This window comes from Thermobia domestica, chromosome 11, assembly GCF_964235325.1.
Source record: "Thermobia domestica chromosome 11, izTheDome1.hap1.1, whole genome shotgun sequence".
Classification (NCBI taxonomy): domain Eukaryota; kingdom Metazoa; phylum Arthropoda; class Insecta; order Zygentoma; family Lepismatidae; genus Thermobia; species Thermobia domestica.
In genome coordinates this window covers 234,222,308-234,225,499 of record NC_137464.1, presented here as the reverse complement: position 1 = coordinate 234,225,499, position 3,192 = coordinate 234,222,308, and the positions used below count along the sequence as shown (strand labels likewise).

The 3,192-nt window shown below is 35.0% G+C and overlaps 1 pseudogene; it reads right to left on the bottom strand.

The window, feature by feature from the left end:
• Nucleotides 1–982: 982 nt before the first annotated feature.
• On the bottom strand, nucleotides 983–1,648 carry LOC145663775 (cytochrome c oxidase subunit 2 pseudogene; annotated as a pseudogene).
• Between the last annotated feature and the right edge of the window lie 1,544 nt (nucleotides 1,649–3,192).

Sequence of the window (3,192 nt, the reverse complement as noted above, 5' to 3'; positions counted from 1 at the left end):
AACTTCTCTTGAATATAGCGTGACTAAAACTGCAAATACGTATGTTTGAATTACTGCAACGGCAGATTCTAATATTAGGAGAGTAATTTGTACGATTATTAATAATGAAAGTATGGAGAGGGATAGAGGACCTTTATTACCTAATAAGGTTAAAAGTAGATATCCTGCAACTATGTTTGTTATTAATCGATCAGCTAGGGTTCCGGGCCGAATAATGTTACTTATTATTTTAATGCACACTATGAATGGTATAAGAGGGGCTGGAGTCCCAGAAGGAACGAGATGGGAAAATATAAGTTGAGTGTGATTAATTCAGTCGTAGATTATGAAACTTATTCAAAGAGGAAGGGCCAAGGTTAATGTAAAGGTTAAGTGACTAGAGCTGGTAAATACGTAAGGGAATAGACCTATAAAATTATTAAATAAGATGAAGGAGAATAAGGAAATAAATAGGAAGGTTCTTCCTTGACGACTAGTAGGACCGAGAATAGTTTTCAATTCCTTATGAAGAGTTAGGCTAATTTTATTTCATAAAATGTTTGATCGCCCCGGTAAAAATCAGAATGGAATTGGAATAATTAGAAGTCCAATTACTGTTCTAAGTCAGTTAAATGATATGTTCATAATTGAAGTAGAGGGATCAAAAGTTGAAAAAAGGTTTGTTATCATTTTCAATTTATAGTTCTTTTTTTTAATATTAGTACTATCTGAAGTAGGATGATATGTATTTGAGTTAAAATATATAATAGATGCAAACAGAAGGTAGCACAAAGAGAATATAATAAATAGTATGAGTCATTTTAGGGGGGATATTTGTGGAATAGAAAAATACTATTGAGTAGTAATTTAAGCTTGACATGCTTACGTTATAATTTAACTAATTTTTCCCATTGTAAGTAGCTGTTATTTACTATCTTTTGGTTTAAGAGACCATTGCTTACTTTCAGCCATCCAATGAAAGTTCTTGTATTATTATTGTTATTCAGTTAATAAATACTGAATGAGGGCAGGCTTCAACAACAATTAGCATAAAACTGTGATTTGCGCCACAGATTTCTGAACACTGACCGAAGAATGGGCCTGTGCGTGTAATATTAGCTGCTACTTGATTTAAACGTCCTGGAGTAGCATCTGCCTTAATACCAAAGGCGGGCATAGCCCATGAGTGAAGAACATCGGCAGCGGTAATTAAGATACGAATATCAATGTAAATAGGTAATACAATACGATTGTCTACATCTAGTAGACGAAATGAATTAGGATTTATTTCATTGATAGGAATTATATAAGAATCAAATTCTGTTAAGGAGAAGTCAGAATATTCATAACTTCAGTACCATTGATGTCCAATTGTTTTAAGGGTAATTGCTGGTTGATGAATTTCGTCTAGTAAGTATAGGAGTCGTAAGGATGGAAGGGCAATAAAGATTAGTGTAATGGCGGGCAGGATTGTTCAAATGGTTTCCAAGGTTTGTCCTTCTAGTAAATTACGGTTAATATATGTGTTTGGTAAGAGAGAGGCTAGTAGGTAACCTACAAGAACTGTAATTATAGTTAAAAACAGTATTGTATGATCATGAAAAAATACTATTTGTTCTATTACGGGAGATGCTGTATCTTGAAGACCTAGCTGATTTCAAATGGACATTTCTAAGGAAGATGATTATTCTTATATTTGGGGCTTAGAACCAATGCACTTATCTGCCACCTTAGAAGTTTGTTAGTAAGGGAAGTTCTGCATAATTATGTTCTGCAGGTGGTAGGTTCTGGAATCATTCGAAGGATGTTGATTGTTGATCTGAAAAGAGCACTGGTCGAGCTCTTGCAAAGGCCTCTCATATAATAATTACAAGTACTAAGACGGCAACGAAGGAGAGGAATGAGCCAATACTTGATACTATATTTCATGTAGTGTAGGCGTCTGGGTAATCTGAATTCCGACGAGGGAAGAAATGTTGAGGAAAGAATGTAATATTTACTCCTATAAATATTACTAAGAATTGAATTTTTAGTCATGTAGGATTTATTGTTGTTCCTCGAAATAAAGGGAATCAATGGATAAGTCCTGCTATGATAGCAAATACAGCACCCATAGATAGTACGTAATGAAAATGGGCTACCACATAATAAGTGTCGTGGAGAACAATATCTAAAGATGAATTTGCTAGTACAACTCCTGTGAAACCTTCTACAGTAAATAAGAAAATGAACCCTAAAGTTCATAAGATTGAAGGTGAATAAGTTATTTGTGCCCCATGAAGTGTAGCAATTCATCTGAATACCTTAATTCCTGTTGGGACAGCAATGATTATTGTGGCTGCGGTAAAGTAAGCACGAGTATCAACGTCCATACCAACAGTGAATATATGATGAGCTAAGACAATAAATCCTAGGAATCCAATTGCTAATATTGCATAAATTATTCCTAAAACACCAAAAGTATCATTTTTACCACTTTCTTGGGTTATATTATGTGAAATTATACCGAATCCCGGAAGAATTAAAATGTAAACTTCGGGATGACCAAAGAATCAGAATAAATGTTGGTATAAGATTGGGTCTCCTCCTCCCGAAGGGTCAAAGAAGGAGGTATTAAGATTTCGGTCAGTTAAAAGTATTGTAATAGCCCTGCTAATACAGGAAGAGATAAAAGAAGTAATACAGCAGTGATTACTACAGATCAAAAAAATAATGGTATTCCTTCTAAGGTTATTCCGGGAGTTCGTATGTTAATTACAGTTGTAATAAAATTAACTGCCCCAAGAATTGAAGACACACCAGCTAAGTGAAGGGCGAAAATAGAAAGATCAACAGAGGCTCCGGCGTGATCAATGGCTCTGGAAAGGGGAGGATATACAGTTCATCCGGTTCCTGCACCACTTTCTACAATTCTTCCCGTTAATAGTAGAGTTAATGAGGGTGGCAGCAATCAGAATTTTATGTTATTTAAACGAGGAAATGCTATATAAGGTGCTCCTAATATTAAGGGTACTAGTCAATTACCAAACCCACCAATTATGATTGGTATAACTGTGAAGAAAATCATAATGAAAGCATGAGCAGTAACAATTACGTTATAAATTTGGCCATCACCAATTAAACTACCTGGTCGACCGAGTTCTGCTCGAATAAGAAGACTTAGTGATGTTCCTACTATCCCTGCTCAAGTCCCAAAGATCAAATACATTGTAC